The following is a 21,024-nucleotide window of genomic DNA, read 5'->3' as shown; positions in this document are numbered from 1 at the left end:
ACGGAAGCCTTCTTAGCGCAGAAGGCAGCATGTCAGTCTCATAATCTGAAGGTTCTGAGTTCAATCCTCAGAGAGGGCAGATTTTTATTAAAAAATCCTTCGCGTTTTCCACTTATTTCATATTCCCATCTCCGCCGCTGATAGAAATGCAGACAACCTGCTTGCAGCAGCTCTGCAAATCATTCGGCATCACTGTGTTGTGGCAGATGAAAAACATCTGAAAGTGCCTCACCACTGCTTGCAATGAAACGACCGGGGAGCCTGATGCTTTGCCCAAAGGGAAAATCAATGTGAAGAATGTGGCCATCTATCTGGCTCCACCATGCTAATCCAGCTCTCTAACATTTGCAACAATTCCCCCAACTTGGCTGTGTTTTCATGTTTCTGGCTGCCCAGGATCATTTCAGTCTCTGTCTCCAAGATACTCGAAAAACGGCAAGCAATTCTGCTTTGGCTATGCCTGCTACCTCAACACAGCGATTTTTCGAATCGACTCAACGTGACCAAGCAACTGCAGCTTGTACCACCAGCGGAATGGAAAACCACAGTGGCCGGGTAATGATCAGTGAGGGGCCTGAAGGTTCGTATTAGAAAAACTGGGAGGGAAATTTGCAGTCAGAACAAGTGGAAGGGAGCAGTCGACACCCCTGCCTCAGTGATAGAAATCTTCCTTTGCTTGCAGGTGAGTGCCTACTTTTTGGATGCATTGCTGCTCAAAGGAACTCCTGCTGGCACGCAGATGGAATTGCAGCAGCATCACCACCGTGTTGTCGACTGCCTTCCTCCAGGAAAAGATGTTTCCTCTGCCTTGACAACAACATGTTAAGCTATAATTCAGCTATTCATTTGGCAATACAGTTTCTACCAAAGCATTGTTTATCACACACTTACTTCTAAAAGTGCACCCATAAATTGTATTCGCCATTCAAGAAGCGACCTAGCGTTGACTTTGGTGTATTAACGCCTCGGGTCTTCTGCTGTACCAACTGAGCCATTGAGGCAAAGCCTCAAAATCCACAGTGTTTGTTCAATGTTGACCGTTCACCTTTAAGCCCTTGAGGCCATTATCTGCATTTTAAAGCCCAAGCTGTGGGTACACTTTGAGCAGCCAGTAGGTTGGGCCTCCTTTTAAATGCACAATGTTTCTGACACTATCTCAATTAATGTCTTCCTCCCTCTCTCCCTCAATTGTTTCAGCATGCATTGCTTTGTGACGGGGATTGTTTAGCGTATCCCTTTTAGCCCTTGTGGGCTTCACCTTCATCTTAATGACAAAGGTGTGGCCACACTGTGAATCGCCAGCTTCTCCTTGCAGGTTGCGCCTGTGTTCTAAGGGATAACGTGTCTGAGTCTGCATCGCAAGCTGATGTATTTTTCTCTAAGCTGCCTCAATGTTTTCTGAAGATTTTTCACTTTGGCAGGATGCAGACTGTAAGGATGGCAAAACTGGTCATGCTGTCTGCAGAGCAATTCAGTGCATGCCTCCTTATCGCAGTAGGCAGCACATCAATCCCATCATTTGAAGTTCCTGAGGATAATCTTCAGGGAGGGCAGCATTGTGTTCAAACGATTTCCAACCTCTGATGTCACGTTGCCATCTCTGCTGTTGGCAGAAAGGAAGGCAACTTGCTTGCAACAGTCCTCCAAATGATTGGTCTTCTCTGTGCAGCAGCATGAGGAAAACGCATTTAAATGTGTGAACTGTGGTTTGAATGAAACAACTGGTGGTCGTGATGTTTTGTCTCTTGAGTAAAATCTAGCGGAGAATGTGGGCATTGATCCCACTACCTCTCACATGCAAAGCGAGCGCTCTGCCACTTGAGCTAATTCCCCCTGGTCGGCACCAAACGTGTGCCAATTGTCCTAACTTTCTGGAAAATGATGTTGTAACAGCAGTAGAATTGTGCAGAGGGGCTCCCTGATGCCTCAACAAAGTATATGTTATAACAAACACGAACAAACGGAAGCCTTCTTAGCGCAGAAGGCAGCGTGTCAGTCTCATAATCTGAAGGTAGTGAGTTCAATCCTCAGAGAGGGCAGATTTTTATTAAAAAATCCTTCGCGTTTTCCACTTATTTCATATTCCCATCTCCGCCGCTGATAGAAATGCAGGCAACCTGCTTGCAGCAGCTCTGCAAATCATTCGGCATCACTGTGTTGTGGCACTTGAAAAACATCTGAAAGTGCCTCACCACTGCTTGCAATGAAACGACCGGGGAGCCTGCTGCTTTGCCCAAAGGGAAAATCAATGTGAAGAATGTGGCCATCTATCTGACTCCACCATGCTAATCCAGCTCTCTAACATTTGCAACAATTCCCCCAACTTGGCTGTGTTTTCATGCTTCTGGCTGCCCAGGATCACTTCAGTCTCTGTCTCCAAGATACTCGAAAAACGGCAGAGCAATTCTGCTTTGGCTATGCCTGCTACCTCAACACAGCGATTTTTCGAATCGACTCAACATGACCAAGCAACTGCAGCTTGTACCACCAGCGGAATGGAAAACCACAGTGGCCGGGTAATGATCAGTGAGGGGCCTGAAGATTCGTATTAGAAAAACTGGGAGGGAAATTTGCAGTCAGCACAAGTGGAAGGGAGCAGTCGACACCCCTGCCTCAGTGATAGAAATCTTCCTTTGCTTGCAGGTGAGTGCCTACTTTTTGGATGCATTGCTGCTCAAAGGAACTCCTGCTGGCACGCAGATGGAATTGCAGCAGCATCACCACCGTGTTGTCGACTGCCTTCCTCCAGGAAAAGATGTTTCCTCTGCCTTGACAACAACATGTTAAGCTATAATTCAACTATTCATTTGGCAATACAGTTTCTACCAAAGCATTGTTTATCACACACTTACTTCTAAAAGTGCACCCATAAATTGTATTCGCCATTCAAGAAGCGACCTAGTGTCTTTGGTGTATTAACGCCTCGGGTCTTCTGCTGTACCAACTGAGCCATTGAGGCAAAGCCTCAAAATCCACAGTGTTTGTTCAATGTTGACCGTTCACCTTTTAGCCCTTGAGGCCATTATCTGCATTTTAAAGCCAAAGCTGTGGGTACACTTTGAGCAACCAGTAGGTTGTGCCCCCCTTTAAATGCACAATGTTTCTGACACTATCTCAATTAATGTCTTCCTCCCTCTATCCCTCAATTGTTTCAGCATGCATTGCTTTGTGACGGGGATTGTTTAGCGTATCCCTTTTAGCCCTTGTGGGCTTCACCTTCATCTGAATGACAAAGGTGTGGGCACACTGTGAATCGCCAGCTTCTCCTTGCAGGTTCCGCCTGTGTTCTAAAGGATAACGTGTCTGAGTCTGCATCACAAGCTGATGTATTTTTCTCTAAGCTGCCTCAATGTTTTCTGAAGATTTTTCACTTTGGCAGGATGCAGACTGTAAGGATGTCAAAACATGTCATGCTGTCTGCAGAGCAATTCAGTGCATGCCTCCTTATCGCAGTAGGCAGCACATCAATCCCATCATTTGAAGTTCCTGAGGATAATCTTCAGGGAGGGCAGCATTGTGTTCAAACGATTTCCAACCTCTGATGTCACGTTGCCATCTCTGCTGTTGGCAGAAAGGAAGGCAACTTGCTTGCAGCAGCCCTCCAAATGATTGGTCTTCTCTGTGCAGCAGCATGAGGAAAATGCATTTAAATGTGTGAACTGTGGTTTGAATGAAACAACTGATGGTCGTGACGTTTTGTCTCTTGTGTAAAATCTAGTGGATAATGTGGGCATTAATCCCACTACCTCTCACATGCAAAGCTAACGCTCTGCCACTTGAGCTAATTCCCCCTGGTCGGCACCAAATGTGTGCCAATTGTCCTCACTTTCTGCAAAATGATGTTGTAACAGCAGTAGAATTGTGCATGGGGGCTCCCTGATGCCTCAACAAAGTATATGTTATAACAAACACCAACAAGCGGAAGCCTTCTTAGCGCAGTAGGCAGCACGTCAGTCTCATAGTCTGAAGGTCCTGAGTTCAATCCTCAGAGAGGGCAGCTTTTCATTTAAAAATCCTTCGCCTTTTCCACTTATTTCATATTCCCATCTCCGCCGCTGAGAGAAATGCAGACAACCTGCTTGCAGCAGCTCTGCAAATCATTCGGCATCACTGTGTTGTGGCAGATGAAAAACATCTGAAAGTGCCTCACCACTGCTTGCAATGAAACGACCGGTGAGCCTGCTGCTTTGCCCAAAGGGAAAATCAATGTGAAGAATGTGGCCATCTATCTGACTCCACCATGCTAATCCAGCTCTCTAACATTTGCAACAATTCCCCCAACTTGGCTGTGTTTTCATGTTTCTGGCTGCCCAGGATCACTTCAGTCTCTGTCTCCAAGATACTCGAAAAACGGCAGAGCAATTCTGCTTTGGCTATGCCTGCTACCTCAACACAGCGATTTTTCGAATCGACTCAACGTGACCAAGCAACTGCAGCTTGTACCACCAGTGGAATGAAAAACCACAGTGGCCGGGTAATGATCAGTGAGGGGCCTGAAGGTTCGTATTAGAAAAACTGGGAGGGAAATTTGCAGTCAGCACAAGTGGAAGGGAGCAGTCGACACCCCTGCCTCAGTGATAGAAATCTTTCTTTGCTTGCAGGTGAGTGCCTACTTTTTGGATGCACTGCTGCTCAAAGGAACTCTTGCTGGCATGCAGATGGAATTGCAGCAGCATCACCACCGTGTTGTCGACTGCCTTCCTCCAGGAAAAGATGTTTCCTCTGCCTTGACAACAACATGTTAAGCTATAATTCAGCTATTCATTTGGCAATACAGTTTCTACCAAAGCATAGTTTATCACACACTTACTTCTCAAAGTGCACCCATAAATTGTATTCGCTATTCAAGCAGCAAGTTAGCGTTGACTTTGGTGTATTAACGCCTCCGGTCTTCTGCTGTACCAACTGAGCCATTGAGGCAAAGCCTCAAAATCCACAGTGTTTGTTCAATGTTGACCGTTCACCTTTTAGCCCTTGAGGCCATTATCTGCATTTTAAAGCCAAAGCTGTGGGTACACTTTGAGCAGCCAGTAGGTTGGGCCTCCTTTTAAATGCACAATGTTTCTGACACTATCTCAATTAATGTCTTCCTCCCTCTCTCCCTCAATTGTTTCAGCATGCATTGCTTTGTGACGGGGATTGTTTAGCGTATCCCTTTTAGCCCTTGTGGGCTTCACCTTCATCTTAATGACAAAGGTGTGGGCACACTGTGAATGGCCAGCTTCTCCTTGCAGGTTGCGCCTGTGTTCTAAGGGATAACGTGTCTGAGTCTGCATCGCAAGCTGATGTATTTTTCTCTAAGCTGCCTCAATGTTTTCTGAAGATTTTTCACTTTGGCAGGATGCAGACTGTAAGGATGGCAAAACTGGTCATGCTGTCTGCAGAGCAATTCAGTGCATGCCTCCTTATCGCAGTAGGCAGCACATCAATCCCATCATTTGAAGTTCCTGAGGATAATCTTCAGGGAGGGCAGCATTGTGTTCAAACGATTTCCAACCTCTGATGTCACGTTGCCATCTCTGCTGTTGGCAGAAAGGAAGGCAACTTGCTTGCAGCAGCCCTCCAAATGATTGGTCTTCTCTGTGCAGCAGCATGAGGAAAATGCATTGAAATGTGTGAACTGTGGTTTGAATGAAACAACTGGTGGTCGTGACGTTTTGTCTCTTGAGTAAAATCTCGCGGAGGATGTGGGCGTTGATCCCACTGCCTCTCACATGCAAAGCGAGCGCTCTGCCACTTGAGCTAATTCCCCCTGCTCGGCACCAAATGTGTGCCAATTGTCCTCACTTTCTGCAAAATGATGTTGTAACAGCAGTCGAATTGTGCATGGGGGCTCCCTGATGCCTCAACAAAGTATATGTTATAACAAACACCAACGAACGGAAGCCTTCTTAGCGCAGTAGGCAGCGTGTCAGTCTCATAATCTGAAGGTCCTGAGTTCAATCCTCAGAGAGGGCAGATTTTTATTAAAAAATCCTTCGCCTTTTCCACTTATTTCATATTCCCATCTCCGCCGCTGATAGAAATGCAGACAACCTGCTTGCAGCAGCTCTGCAAATCATTCGGCATCACTGTGTTGTGGCAGATGAAAAACATCTGAAAGTGCCTCACCACTGCTTGCAATGAAACGACCGGGGAGCCTGATGCTTTGCCCAAAGGGAAAATCAATGTGAAGAATGTGGCCATCTATCTGACTCCACCATGCTAATCCAGCTCTCTAACATTTGCAACAATTCCCCCAACTTGGCTGTGTTTTCATGTTTCTGGCTGCCAAGGATCACTTCAGTCTCTGTCTCCAAGATACTCGAAAAACGGCAGAGCAATTATGCTTTGGCTATGCCTGCTACCTCAACACAGCGATTTTTCGAATCGACACAACGTGACCAAGCAACTGCAGCTTGTACCACCAGTAGAATGGAAAACCACAGTGGCCGGGTAATGATCAGTGAGGGGCCTGAAGGTGCGTATTAGAAAAACTGGGAGGGAAATTTGCAGTCAGCACAAGTGGAAGGGAGCAGTCGACACCCCTGCCTCAGTGATAGAAATCTTCCTTTGCTTGCAGGTGAGTGCCTACTTTTTGGATGCACTGCTGCTCAAAGGAACTCCTGCTGGCACGCAGATGGAATTGCAGCAGCATCACCACCGTGTTGTCGACTGCCTTGCTCCAGGAAAAGATGTTTCCTCTGCCTTGACAACAACATGTTAAGCTATAATTCAGCTATTCATTTGGCAATACAGTTTCTACCAAAGCATTGTTTATCACACACTTACTTCTAAAAGTGCACCCATAAATTGTATTCGCCATTCAAGAAGCGACCTAGCGTTGACTTTGGTGTATTAACGCCTCGGGTCTTCTGCTGCACCAACTGAGCCATTGAGGCAAAGCCTCAAAATCCACAGTGTTTGTTCAATGTTGACCGTTCACCTTTTAGCCCTTGAGGCCATTATCTGCATTTTAAAGCCAAAGCTGTGGGTACACTTTGAGCAGCCAGTAGGTTGTGCCTCCTTTTAAATGCACAATGTTTCTGACACTATCTCAATTAATGTCTTCCTCCCTCTCTCCCTCAATTGTTTCAGCATGCATTGCTTTGTGACGGGGATTGTTTAGCGTATCCCTTTTAGCCCTTGTGGGCTTCACCTTCATCTTAATGACAAAGGTGTGGGCACACTGTGAATCGCCAGCTTCTCCTTGCAGGTTGCGCCTGTGTTCTAAGGGATAACGTGGCTGAGTCTGCATCGCAAGCTGATGTATTTTTCTCTAAGCTGCCTCAATGTTTTCTGAAGATTTTTCACTTTGGCAGGATGCAGACTGTAAGGATGTCAAAACATGGTCATGCTGTCTGCAGAGCAATTCAGTGCATGCCTCCTTATCGCAGTAGGCAGCACATCAATCCCATCATTTGAAGTTCCTGAGGATAATCTTCAGGGAGGGCAGCATTGTGTTCAAACGATTTCCAACCTCTGATGTCACGTTGCCTTCTCTGCTGTTGGCAGAAAGGAAGGCAACTTGCTTGCAGCAGCCCTCCAAATGATTGGTCTTCTCTGTGCAGCAGCATGAGGAAAATGCATTTAAATGTGTGAACTGTGGTTTGAATGAAACAACTGGCGGTCGTGACGTTTTGTCTCTTGAGTAAAATCTAGTGGAGAATGTGGGCATCAATCCCACTACCTCCCACATGCAAAGCTAGCGCTCTGCCACTTGAGCTAATTCCCCCTGCTCGGCACCAAATATGTGCCAATTGTCCTCACTTTCTGCAAAATGATGTTGTGACAGCAGTAGAATTGTGAATGGGGGCTCCCTGATCCCTCAACAAAGTATATGTTTTAACAAATACTGACAAACAGAAGCCTTCTTAGCGCAGTAGGCAGCGCGTCAGTCTCATAATCTGAAGGTCCTGAGTTCAATCCTCAGAGAGGGCAGATTTTTATTTAAAAATCCTCGCCTTTTCCACTTATTTCATATTCCCATCTCCGCCGCTGAGAGAAATGCAGACAACCTGCTTGCAGCAGCTCTGCAAATCATTCGGCATCACTGTGTTGTGGCAGATGAAAAACATCTGAAAGTGCCTCACCACTGCTTGCAATGAAACGACCGGTGAGCCTGATGCTTTGCCCAAAGGGAAAATCAATGTGAAGAATGTGGCCATCTATCTGACTCCACCATGCTAACCCAGCTCTCTAACATTTGCAACAATTCCCCCAACTTGGCTGTGTTTTCATGTTTCTGGCTGCCCAGGATCACTTCAGTCTCTGTCTCCAAGATACTCGAAAAACGGCAGAGCAATTCTGCTTTGGCTATGCCTGCTACCTCAACACAGCGATTTTTCGAATCGACTCAACGTGACCAAGCAACTGCAGCTTGTACCACCAGTAGAATGGAAAACCACAGTGGCCGGGTAAGATCAGTGAGGGGCCTGAAGGTGCGTATTAGAAAAACTGGGAGGGAAATTTGCAGTCAGCACAAGTGGAAGGGAGCAGTCGACACCCCTGCCTCAGTGATAGAAATCTTCCTTTGCTTGCAGGTGAGTGCCTACTTTTTGGATGCATTGCTGCTCAAAGGAACTCCTGCTGGCACGCAGATGGAATTGCAGCAGCATCACCACCGTGTTGTCGACTGCCTTCCTCCAGGAAAAGATGTTTCCTCTGCCTTGACAACAACATGTTAAGCTATAATTCAGCTATTCATTTGGCAATACAGTTTCTACCAAAGCATTGTTTATCACACACTTACTTCTAAAAGTGCACCCATAAATTGTATTCGCCATTCAAGAAGCGACCTAGCGTTGACTTTGGTGTATTAACGCCTCGGGTCTTCTGCTGTACCAACTGAGCCATTGAGGCAAAGCCTCAAAATCCACAGTGTTTGTTCAATGTTGACCGTTCACCTTTTAGCCCTTGAGGCCATTATCTGCATTTTAAAGCCAAAGCTGTGGGTACACTTTGAGCAGCCAGTAGGTTGGGCCTCCTTTTAAATGCACAATGTTTCTGACACTATCTCAATTAATGTCTTCCTCCCTCTCTCCCTCAATTGTTTCAGCATGCATTGCTTTGTGACGGGGATTGTTTAGCGTATCCCTTTTAGCCCTTGTGGGCTTCACCTTCATCTTAATGACAAAGGTGTGGCCACACTGTGAATCGCCAGCTTCTCCTTGCAGGTTGCGCCTGTGTTCTAAGGGATAACGTGTCTGAGTCTGCATCGCAAGCTGATGTATTTTTCTCTAAGCTGCCTCAATGTTTTCTGAAGATTTTTCACTTTGGCAGGATGCAGACTGTAAGGATGGCAAAACTGGTCATGCTGTCTGCAGAGCAATTCAGTGCATGCCTCCTTATCGCAGTAGGCAGCACATAAATCCCATCATTTGAAGTTCCTGAGGATAATCTTCAGGAAGGGCAGCATTGTGTTCAAACGATTTCCAACCTCTGATGTCACGTTGCCATCTCTGCTGTTGGCAGAAAGGAAGGCAAGTTGCTTGCAGCAGTCCTCCAAATGATTGGTCTTCTCTGTGCAGCAGCATGAGGAAAATGCATTTAAATGTGTGAACTGTGGTTTGAATGAAACAACTGATGGTCGTGACGTTTTGTCTCTTGTGTAAAATCTAGTGGAGAATGTGGGCATTGATCCCACTACCTCCCACATGCAAAGCGTTCGCTCTGCCACTTGAGCTAATTCCCCCTGGTGGGCACCAAAAGTGTGCCAATTGTCCTCACTTTCTGCAAAATGATGTTGTAACAGCAGTAGAATTGTGCAGAGGGGCTCCCTGATGCCTCAACAAAGTATATGTTATAACAAACGCCAACAAACGGAAGCCTTCTTAGCGCAGAAGGCAGCGTGTCAGTCTCGTAATGTGAAGGTCGTGAGTTCAATCCTCAGAAAGGGCAGATTTTTATTAAAAAATCCTTCGCGTTTTCCACTTATTTCATATTCCCATCTCCGCCACTGATAGAAATGCAGACAACCTGCTTGCAGCAGCTCTACAAATCATTCGGCATCACTGTGTTGTGGCAGATGAAAAACATCTGAAAGTGCCTCACCACTGCTTGCAATGAAACGACCGGTGAGCCTGATGCTTTGCCCAAAGGGAAAATCAATGTGAAGAATGTGGCCATCTATCTGACTCCACCATGCTAATCCAGCTCTCTAACATTTGCAACAATTCTCCCAACTTGGCTGTGTTTTCATGTTTCTGGCTGCCCAGGATCACTTCAGTCTCTGTCTCCAAGATGCTCGAAAAACGGCAGAGCAATTCTGCTTTGGCTATGCCTGCTACCTCAACACAGCGATTTTTCGAATCGACTCAACGTGACCAAGCAACTGCAGCTTGTACCACCAGTGGAATGGAAAACCACAGTGGCCGGGTAATGATCAGTGAGGGGCCTGAAGGTTCGTATTAGAAAAACTGGGAGGGAAATTTGCAGTCAGCACAAGTGGAAGGGAGCAGTCGACACCCCTGCCTCAGTGATAGAAATCTTCCTTTGCTTGCAGGTGAGTGCCTACTTTTTGGATGCATTGCTGCTCAAAGGAACTCCTGCTGGCACGCAGATGGAATTGCAGCAGCATCACCACCGTGTTGTCGACTGCCTTCCTCCAGGAAAAGATGTTTCCTCTGCCTTGACAACAACATGTTAAGCTATAATTCAGCTATTCATTTGGCAATACAGTTTCTACCAAAGCATTGTTTATCACACACTTACTTCTCAAAGTGCACCCATAAATTGTATTCGCTATTCAAGCAGCAAGCTAGCGTTGACTTTGGTGTATTAACGCCTCGGGTCTTCTGCTGTACCAACTGAGCCATTGAGGCAAAGCCTCAAAATCCACAGTGTTTGTTCAATGTTGACCGTTCACCTTTTAGCCCTTGAGGCCATTATCTGCATTTTAAAGCCAAAGCTGTGGGTACACTTTGAGCAGCCAGTAGGTTGTGCCCCCTTTTAAATGCACAATGTTTCTGACACTATCTCAATTAATGTCTTCCTCCCTCTCTCCCTCAATTGTTTCAGCATGCATTGCTTTGTGACGGGGATTGTTTAGCGTATCCCTTTTAGCCCTTGTGGGCTTCACCTTCATCTTAATGACAAAGGTGTGGGCACACTGTGAATCGCCAGCTTCTCCTTGCAGGTTGCACCTGTGTTCTAAAGGATAACGTGTCTGAGTCTGCATCGCAAGCTGATGTATTTTTCTCTAAGCTGCCTCAATGTTTTCTGAAGATTTTTCACTTTGGCAGGATGCAGACTGTAAGGATGGCAAAACTGGTCATGCTGTCTGCAGAGCAATTCAGTGCATGCCTCCTTATCGCAGTAGGCAGCACATCAATCCCATCATTTGAAGTTCCTGAGGATAATCTTCAGGGAGGGCAGCATTGTGTTCAAACGATTTCCAACCTCTGATGTCACGTTGCCATCTCTGCTGTTGGCAGAAAGGAAGGCAACTTGCTTGCAGCAGCCCTCCAAATGATTGGTCTTCTCTGTGCAGCAGCATGAGGAAAATGCATTTAAATGTGTGAACTGTGGTTTGAATGAAACAACTGATGGTCGTGACGTTTTGTCTCTTGTGTAAAATCTAGTGGAGAATGTGGGCATTAATCCCACTACCTCTCAAATGCAAAGCTAACGCTCTGCCACTTGAGCTAATTCCCCCTGGTCGGCACCAAATGTGTGCCAATTGTCCTCACTTTCTGCAAATTGATGTTGTAACAGCAGTAGAATTGTGCATGGGGGCTCCCTGATGCCTCAACAAAGTATATATTATAACAAACACCAACAAAAGGAAGCCTTCTTAGCGCAGAAGGCAGCATGTCAGTCTCATAGTCTGAAGGTCCTGAGTTCAATCCTCAGAGAGAGCAGATTTTTATTTAAAAATCCTTCGCCTTTTCCACTTATTTCATATTCCCATCTCCGCCGCTGAGAGAAATGCAGACAACCTGCTTGCAGCAGCTCTGCAAATCATTCGGCATCACTGTGTTGTGGCAGATGAAAAACATCTGAAAGTGCCTCACCACTGCTTGCAATGAAACGACCGGTGAGCCTGCTGCTTTGCCCAAAGGGAAAATCAATGTGAAGAATGTGGCCATCTATCTGACTCCACCATGCTAATCCAGCTCTCTAACATTTGCAACAATTCCCCCAACTTGGCTGTGTTTTCATGTTTCTGGCTGCCCAGGATCACTTCAGTCTCTGTCTCCAAGATACTCGAAAAACGGCAGAGCAATTCTGCTTTGGCTATGCCTGCTACCTCAACACAGCGATTTTTCGAATCGACTCAACGTGACCAAGCAACTGCAGCTTGTACCACCAGTGGAATGGAAAACCACAGTGGCCGGGTAATGATCAGTGAGGGGCCTGAAGGTTCGTATTAGAAAAACTGGGAGGGAAATTTGCAGTCAGCACAAGTGGAAGGGAGCAGTCGACACCCCTGCCTCAGTGATAGAAATCTTCCTTTGCTTGCAGGTGAGTGCCTACTTTTTGGATGCACTGCTGCTCAAAGGAACTCCTGCTGGCACGCAGATGGAATTGCAGCAGCATCACCACCGTGTTGTCGACTGCCTTGCTCCAGGAAAAGATGTTTCCTCTGCCTTGACAACAACATGTTAAGCTATAATTCAGCTATTCATTTGGCAATACAGTTTCTACCAAAGCATTGTTTATCACACACTTACTTCTAAAAGTGCACCCATAAATTGTATTCGCCATTCAAGAAGCGACCTAGCGTTGACTTTGGTGTATTAACGCCTCGGGTCTTCTGCTGCACCAACTGAGCCATTGAGGCAAAGCCTCAAAATCCACAGTGTTTGTTCAATGTTGACCGTTCACCTTTTAGCCCTTGAGGCCATTATCTGCATTTTAAAGCCAAAGCTGTGGGTACACTTTGAGCAGCCAGTAGGTTGTGCCTCCTTTTAAATGCACAATGTTTCTGACACTATCTCAATTAATGTCTTCCTCCCTCTCTCCCTCAATTGTTTCAGCATGCATTGCTTTGTGACGGGGATTGTTTAGCGTATCCCTTTTAGCCCTTGTGGGCTTCACCTTCATCTTAATGACAAAGGTGTGGGCACACTGTGAATCGCCAGCTTCTCCTTGCAGGTTGCGCCTGTGTTCTAAGGGATAACGTGGCTGAGTCTGCATCGCAAGCTGATGTATTTTTCTCTAAGCTGCCTCAATGTTTTCTGAAGATTTTTCACTTTGGCAGGATGCAGACTGTAAGGATGTCAAAACATGGTCATGCTGTCTGCAGAGCAATTCAGTGCATGCCTCCTTATCGCAGTAGGCAGCACATCAATCCCATCATTTGAAGTTCCTGAGGATAATCTTCAGGGAGGGCAGCATTGTGTTCAAACGATTTCCAACCTCTGATGTCACGTTGCCTTCTCTGCTGTTGGCAGAAAGGAAGGCAACTTGCTTGCAGCAGCCCTCCAAATGATTGGTCTTCTCTGTGCAGCAGCATGAGGAAAATGCATTTAAATGTGTGAACTGTGGTTTGAATGAAACAACTGGCGGTCGTGACGTTTTGTCTCTTGAGTAAAATCTAGTGGAGAATGTGGGCATCAATCCCACTACCTCCCACATGCAAAGCTAGCGCTCTGCCACTTGAGCTAATTCCCCCTGCTCGGCACCAAATATGTGCCAATTGTCCTCACTTTCTGCAAAATGATGTTGTGACAGCAGTAGAATTGTGAATGGGGGCTCCCTGATCCCTCAACAAAGTATATGTTTTAACAAATACTGACAAACAGAAGCCTTCTTAGCGCAGTAGGCAGCGCGTCAGTCTCATAATCTGAAGGTCCTGAGTTCAATCCTCAGAGAGGGCAGATTTTTATTTAAAAATCCTCGCCTTTTCCACTTATTTCATATTCCCATCTCCGCCGCTGAGAGAAATGCAGACAACCTGCTTGCAGCAGCTCTGCAAATCATTCGGCATCACTGTGTTGTGGCAGATGAAAAACATCTGAAAGTGCCTCACCACTGCTTGCAATGAAACGACCGGTGAGCCTGATGCTTTGCCCAAAGGGAAAATCAATGTGAAGAATGTGGCCATCTATCTGACTCCACCATGCTAACCCAGCTCTCTAACATTTGCAACAATTCCCCCAACTTGGCTGTGTTTTCATGTTTCTGGCTGCCCAGGATCACTTCAGTCTCTGTCTCCAAGATACTCGAAAAACGGCAGAGCAATTCTGCTTTGGCTATGCCTGCTACCTCAACACAGCGATTTTTCGAATCGACTCAACGTGACCAAGCAACTGCAGCTTGTACCACCAGTAGAATGGAAAACCACAGTGGCCGGGTAAGATCAGTGAGGGGCCTGAAGGTGCGTATTAGAAAAACTGGGAGGGAAATTTGCAGTCAGCACAAGTGGAAGGGAGCAGTCGACACCCCTGCCTCAGTGATAGAAATCTTCCTTTGCTTGCAGGTGAGTGCCTACTTTTTGGATGCATTGCTGCTCAAAGGAACTCCTGCTGGCACGCAGATGGAATTGCAGCAGCATCACCACCGTGTTGTCGACTGCCTTCCTCCAGGAAAAGATGTTTCCTCTGCCTTGACAACAACATGTTAAGCTATAATTCAGCTATTCATTTGGCAATACAGTTTCTACCAAAGCATTGTTTATCACACACTTACTTCTAAAAGTGCACCCATAAATTGTATTCGCCATTCAAGAAGCGACCTAGCGTTGACTTTGGTGTATTAACGCCTCGGGTCTTCTGCTGTACCAACTGAGCCATTGAGGCAAAGCCTCAAAATCCACAGTGTTTGTTCAATGTTGACCGTTCACCTTTTAGCCCTTGAGGCCATTATCTGCATTTTAAAGCCAAAGCTGTGGGTACACTTTGAGCAGCCAGTAGGTTGGGCCTCCTTTTAAATGCACAATGTTTCTGACACTATCTCAATTAATGTCTTCCTCCCTCTCTCCCTCAATTGTTTCAGCATGCATTGCTTTGTGACGGGGATTGTTTAGCGTATCCCTTTTAGCCCTTGTGGGCTTCACCTTCATCTTAATGACAAAGGTGTGGCCACACTGTGAATCGCCAGCTTCTCCTTGCAGGTTGCGCCTGTGTTCTAAGGGATAACGTGTCTGAGTCTGCATCGCAAGCTGATGTATTTTTCTCTAAGCTGCCTCAATGTTTTCTGAAGATTTTTCACTTTGGCAGGATGCAGACTGTAAGGATGGCAAAACTGGTCATGCTGTCTGCAGAGCAATTCAGTGCATGCCTCCTTATCGCAGTAGGCAGCACATAAATCCCATCATTTGAAGTTCCTGAGGATAATCTTCAGGAAGGGCAGCATTGTGTTCAAACGATTTCCAACCTCTGATGTCACGTTGCCATCTCTGCTGTTGGCAGAAAGGAAGGCAAGTTGCTTGCAGCAGTCCTCCAAATGATTGGTCTTCTCTGTGCAGCAGCATGAGGAAAATGCATTTAAATGTGTGAACTGTGGTTTGAATGAAACAACTGATGGTCGTGACGTTTTGTCTCTTGTGTAAAATCTAGTGGAGAATGTGGGCATTGATCCCACTACCTCCCACATGCAAAGCGTTCGCTCTGCCACTTGAGCTAATTCCCCCTGGTGGGCACCAAAAGTGTGCCAATTGTCCTCACTTTCTGCAAAATGATGTTGTAACAGCAGTAGAATTGTGCAGAGGGGCTCCCTGATGCCTCAACAAAGTATATGTTATAACAAACGCCAACAAACGGAAGCCTTCTTAGCGCAGAAGGCAGCGTGTCAGTCTCGTAATGTGAAGGTCGTGAGTTCAATCCTCAGAAAGGGCAGATTTTTATTAAAAAATCCTTCGCGTTTTCCACTTATTTCATATTCCCATCTCCGCCACTGATAGAAATGCAGACAACCTGCTTGCAGCAGCTCTACAAATCATTCGGCATCACTGTGTTGTGGCAGATGAAAAACATCTGAAAGTGCCTCACCACTGCTTGCAATGAAACGACCGGTGAGCCTGATGCTTTGCCCAAAGGGAAAATCAATGTGAAGAATGTGGCCATCTATCTGACTCCACCATGCTAATCCAGCTCTCTAACATTTGCAACAATTCTCCCAACTTGGCTGTGTTTTCATGTTTCTGGCTGCCCAGGATCACTTCAGTCTCTGTCTCCAAGATGCTCGAAAAACGGCAGAGCAATTCTGCTTTGGCTATGCCTGCTACCTCAACACAGCGATTTTTCGAATCGACTCAACGTGACCAAGCAACTGCAGCTTGTACCACCAGTGGAATGGAAAACCACAGTGGCCGGGTAATGATCAGTGAGGGGCCTGAAGGTTCGTATTAGAAAAACTGGGAGGGAAATTTGCAGTCAGCACAAGTGGAAGGGAGCAGTCGACACCCCTGCCTCAGTGATAGAAATCTTCCTTTGCTTGCAGGTGAGTGCCTACTTTTTGGATGCATTGCTGCTCAAAGGAACTCCTGCTGGCACGCAGATGGAATTGCAGCAGCATCACCACCGTGTTGTCGACTGCCTTCCTCCAGGAAAAGATGTTTCCTCTGCCTTGACAACAACATGTTAAGCTATAATTCAGCTATTCATTTGGCAATACAGTTTCTACCAAAGCATTGTTTATCACACACTTACTTCTCAAAGTGCACCCATAAATTGTATTCGCTATTCAAGCAGCAAGCTAGCGTTGACTTTGGTGTATTAACGCCTCGGGTCTTCTGCTGTACCAACTGAGCCATTGAGGCAAAGCCTCAAAATCCACAGTGTTTGTTCAATGTTGACCGTTCACCTTTTAGCCCTTGAGGCCATTATCTGCATTTTAAAGCCAAAGCTGTGGGTACACTTTGAGCAGCCAGTAGGTTGTGCCCCCTTTTAAATGCACAATGTTTCTGACACTATCTCAATTAATGTCTTCCTCCCTCTCTCCCTCAATTGTTTCAGCATGCATTGCTTTGTGACGGGGATTGTTTAGCGTATCCCTTTTAGCCCTTGTGGGCTTCACCTTCATCTTAATGACAAAGGTGTGGGCACACTGTGAATCGCCAGCTTCTCCTTGCAGGTTGCACCTGTGTTCTAAAGGATAACGTGTCTGAGTCTGCATCGCAAGCTGATGTATTTTTCTCTAAGCTGCCTCAATGTTTTCTGAAGATTTTTCACTTTGGCAGGATGCAGACTGTAAGGATGGCAAAACTGGTCATGCTGTCTGCAGAGCAATTCAGTGCATGCCTCCTTATCGCAGTAGGCAGCACATCAATCCCATCATTTGAAGTTCCTGAGGATAATCTTCAGGGAGGGCAGCATTGTGTTCAAACGATTTCCAACCTCTGATGTCACGTTGCCATCTCTGCTGTTGGCAGAAAGGAAGGCAACTTGCTTGCAGCAGCCCTCCAAATGATTGGTCTTCTCTGTGCAGCAGCATGAGGAAAATGCATTTAAATGTGTGAACTGTGGTTTGAATGAAACAACTGATGGTCGTGACGTTTTGTCTCTTGTGTAAAATCTAGTGGAGAATGTGGGCATTAATCCCACTACCTCTCAAATGCAAAGCTAACGCTCTGCCACTTGAGCTAATTCCCCCTGGTCGGCACCAAATGTGTGCCAATTGTCCTCACTTTCTGCAAATTGATGTTGTAACAGCAGTAGAATTGTGCATGGGGGCTCCCTGATGCCTCAACAAAGTATATATTATAACAAACACCAACAAAAGGAAGCCTTCTTAGCGCAGAAGGCAGCATGTCAGTCTCATAGTCTGAAGGTCCTGAGTTCAATCCTCAGAGAGAGCAGATTTTTATTTAAAAATCCTTCGCCTTTTCCACTTATTTCATATTCCCATCTCCGCCGCTGAGAGAAATGCAGACAACCTGCTTGCAGCAGCTCTGCAAATCATTCGGCATCACTGTGTTGTGGCAGATGAAAAACATCTGAAAGTGCCTCACCACTGCTTGCAATGAAACGACCGGTGAGCCTGCTGCTTTGCCCAAAGGGAAAATCAATGTGAAGAATGTGGCCATCTATCTGACTCCACCATGCTAATCCAGCTCTCTAACATTTGCAACAATTCCCCCAACTTGGCTGTGTTTTCATGTTTCTGGCTGCCCAGGATCACTTCAGTCTCTGTCTCCAAGATACTCGAAAAACGGCAGAGCAATTCTGCTTTGGCTATGCCTGCTACCTCAACACAGCGATTTTTCGAATCGACTCAACGTGACCAAGCAACTGCAGCTTGTACCACCAGTGGAATGGAAAACCACAGTGGCCGGGTAATGATCAGTGAGGGGCCTGAAGGTTCGTATTAGAAAAACTGGGAGGGAAATTTGCAGTCAGCACAAGTGGAAGGGAGCAGTCGACACCCCTGCCTCAGTGATAGAAATCTTCCTTTGCTTGCAGGTGAGTGCCTACTTTTTGGATGCATTGCTGCTCAAAGGAACTCCTGCTGGCACGCAGATGGAATTGCAGCAGCATCACCACCGTGTTGTCGACTGCCTTCCTCCAGGAAAAGATGTTTCCTCTGCCTTGACAACAACATGTTAAGCTATAATTCAGCTATTCATTTGGCAATACAGTTTCTACCAAAGCATTGTTTATCACACACTTACTTCTAAAAGTGCACCCATAAATTGTATTCGCCATTCAAGAAGCGACCTAGCGTTGACTTTGGTGTATTAACGCCTCGGGTCTTCTGCTGTACCAACTGAGCCATTGAGGCAAAGCCTCAAAATCCACAGTGTTTGTTCAATGTTGACCGTTCACCTTTTAGCCCTTGAGGCCATTATCTGCATTTTAAAGCCAAAGCTGTGGGTACACTTTGAGCAACCAGTAGGTTGTGCCCCCCTTTAAATGCACAATGTTTCTGACACTATCTCAATTAATGTCTTCCTCCCTCTATCCCTCAATTGTTTCAGCATGCATTGCTTTGTGACGGGGATTGTTTAGCGTATCCCTTTTAGCCCTTGTGGGCTTCACCTTCATCTGAATTACAAAGGTGTGGGCACACTGTGAATCGCCAGCTTCTCCTTGCAGGTTCCGCCTGTGTTCTAAAGGATAACGTGTCTGAGTCTGCATCACAAGCTGATGTATTTTTCTCTAAGCTGCCTCAATGTTTTCTGAAGATTTTTCACTTTGGCAGGATGCAGACTGTAAGGATGTCAAAACATGTCATGCTGTCTGCAGAGCAATTCAGTGCATGCCTCCTTATCGCAGTAGGCAGCACATCAATCCCATCATTTGAAGTTCCTGAGGATAATCTTCAGGGAGGGCAGCATTGTGTTCAAACGATTTCCAACCTCTGATGTCACGTTGCCATCTCTGCTGTTGGCAGAAAGGAAGGCAACTTGCTTGCAGCAGCCCTCCAAATGATTGGTCTTCTCTGTGCAGCAGCATGAGGAAAATGCATTTAAATGTGTGAACTGTGGTTTGAATGAAACAACTGATGGTCGTGACGTTTTGTCTCTTGTGTAAAATCTAGTGGATAATGTGGGCATTAATCCCACTACCTCTCACATGCAAAGCTAACGCTCTGCCACTTGAGCTAATTCCCCCTGGTCGGCACCAAATGTGTGCCAATTGTCCTCACTTTCTGCAAAATGATGTTGTAACAGCAGTAGAATTGTGCATGGGGGCTCCCTGATGCCTCAACAAAGTATATGTTATAACAAACACCAACAAGCGGAAGCCTTCTTAGCGCAGTAGGCAGCACGTCAGTCTGAAGGTCCTGAGTTCAATCCTCAGAGAGGGCAGCTTTTCATTTAAAAATCCTTCGCCTTTTCCACTTATTTCATATTCCCATCTCCGCCGCTGAGAGAAATGCAGACAACCTGCTTGCAGCAGCTCTGCAAATCATTCGGCATCACTGTGTTGTGGCAGATGAAAAACATCTGAAAGTGCCTCACCACTGCTTGCAATGAAACGACCGGTGAGCCTGCTGCTTTGCCCAAAGGGAAAATCAATGTGAAGAATGTGGCCATCTATCTGACTCCACCATGCTAATCCAGCTCTCTAACATTTGCAACAATTCCCCCAACTTGGCTGTGTTTTCATGTTTCTGGCTGCCCAGGATCACTTCAGTCTCTGTCTCCAAGATACTCGAAAAACGGCAGAGCAATTCTGCTTTGGCTATGCCTGCTACCTCAACACAGCGATTTTTCGAATCGACTCAACGTGACCAAGCAACTGCAGCTTGTACCACCAGTGGAATGAAAAACCACAGTGGCCGGGTAATGATCAGTGAGGGGCCTGAAGGTTCGTATTAGAAAAACTGGGAGGGAAATTTGCAGTCAGCACAAGTGGAAGGGAGCAGTCGACACCCCTGCCTCAGTGATAGAAATCTTCCTTTGCTTGCAGGTGAGTGCCTACTTTTTGGATGCATTGCTGCTCAAAGGAACTCCTGCTGGCACGCAGATGGAATTGCAGCAGCATCACCACCGTGTTGTCGACTGCCTTCCTCCAGGAAAAGATGTTTCCTCTGCCTTGACAACAACATGTTAAGCTATAATTCAGCTATTCATTTGGCAATACAGTTTCTACCAAAGCATTGTTTATCACACACTTACTTCTCAAAGTGCACCCATAAATTGTATTCGCTATTCAAGCAGCAAGCTAGCGTTGACTTTGGTGTATTTACGCCTCCGGTCTTCTGCTGTACCAACTGAGCCATTGAGGCAAAGCCTCAAAATCCACAGTGTTTGTTCAATGTTGACCGTTCACCTTTTAGCCCTTGAGGCCATTATCTGCATTTTAAAGCCAAAGCTGTGGGTACACTTTGAGCAGCCAGTAGGTTGTGCCCCCTTTTAAATGCACAATGTTTCTGACACTATCTCAATTAATGTCTTCCTCCCTCTCTCCCTCAATTGTTTCAGCATGCATTGCTTTGTGACGGGGATTGTTTAGCGTATCCCTTTTAGCCCTTGTGGGCTTCACCTTCATCTTAATGACAAAGGTGTGGGCACACTGTGAATCGCCAGCTTCTCCTTGCAGGTTGCACCTGTGTTCTAAAGGATAACGTGTCTGAGTCTGCATCGCAAGCTGATGTATTTTTCTCTAAGCTGCCTCAATGTTTTCTGAAGATTTTTCACTTTGGCAGGATGCA

At 46.1% G+C, this 21,024-nt stretch overlaps 5 non-coding genes across 5 annotated transcripts; all 5 read left to right on the top strand.

Annotated features, from left to right (window-relative positions):
- The first annotated feature begins 6 nt into the window (after positions 1–6).
- Positions 7–79, top strand: trnam-cau (transfer RNA methionine (anticodon CAU)). Its single transcript has one exon. It is a non-coding gene; the product is annotated as a tRNA-Met (tRNA).
- A 3,845-nt stretch (positions 80–3,924) lies between these two features.
- On the top strand, positions 3,925–3,997 carry trnam-cau (transfer RNA methionine (anticodon CAU)). The gene has a single exon. It is a non-coding gene; the product is annotated as a tRNA-Met (tRNA).
- A 1,888-nt stretch (positions 3,998–5,885) lies between these two features.
- trnam-cau (transfer RNA methionine (anticodon CAU)) lies at positions 5,886–5,958 on the top strand. The gene has a single exon. It is a non-coding gene; the product is annotated as a tRNA-Met (tRNA).
- Positions 5,959–7,847: 1,889 nt separating this feature from the next.
- trnam-cau (transfer RNA methionine (anticodon CAU)) lies at positions 7,848–7,920 on the top strand. Its single transcript has one exon. It is a non-coding gene; the product is annotated as a tRNA-Met (tRNA).
- Positions 7,921–13,729: 5,809 nt separating this feature from the next.
- Positions 13,730–13,802, top strand: trnam-cau (transfer RNA methionine (anticodon CAU)). The gene has a single exon. It is a non-coding gene; the product is annotated as a tRNA-Met (tRNA).
- The last annotated feature ends 7,222 nt before the right edge of the window (positions 13,803–21,024 follow it).

Source organism: Scyliorhinus torazame, chromosome 11 (genome assembly GCF_047496885.1).
Source record: "Scyliorhinus torazame isolate Kashiwa2021f chromosome 11, sScyTor2.1, whole genome shotgun sequence".
Classification (NCBI taxonomy): domain Eukaryota; kingdom Metazoa; phylum Chordata; class Chondrichthyes; order Carcharhiniformes; family Scyliorhinidae; genus Scyliorhinus; species Scyliorhinus torazame.
The sequence above is the reverse complement of the archived record's forward strand: the minus strand, read 5'-3'. Positions and strand labels throughout refer to the sequence as shown.